Here is a 389-nt window from a genome sequence, read left to right as displayed (position 1 = left end):
ACACAAGTTGACAGAGCTGCCAACTTTATCCATATGCATACATTGTTCTTGTAATTGGAATCTCCTCTGTAAACAACCTGTAGCCGTCAGCGAATGCCTGACAGCCTGCATCCCTCCTTCATCAAGAACTTGAATGACAGCATGTTGCTACTGCCTGGAACCCATTATTTGTATGCAATGAATAACAGGTAGGAGAGTTGTAAGTTACTACAGAGGAAGTGTGACTTTACCATTTGAAATTCAACAACTATATCAGTTAATATAAAAGTTATATTTGTTTGCATTACTTTTAGCACAACTCTTGTGTATGTATACATATGTACATAAGTGTGTGTGTGTATCTATATATATATATATATATATTCTATGGTAAGATTCAATATATATAA

Source organism: Octopus bimaculoides, chromosome 2, assembly GCF_001194135.2.
Source record: "Octopus bimaculoides isolate UCB-OBI-ISO-001 chromosome 2, ASM119413v2, whole genome shotgun sequence".
In the NCBI taxonomy this organism is placed as follows: Eukaryota; Metazoa; Mollusca; class Cephalopoda; order Octopoda; family Octopodidae; genus Octopus; species Octopus bimaculoides.
The sequence above is the reverse complement of the archived record's forward strand: the minus strand, read 5'-3'. Positions refer to the sequence as shown.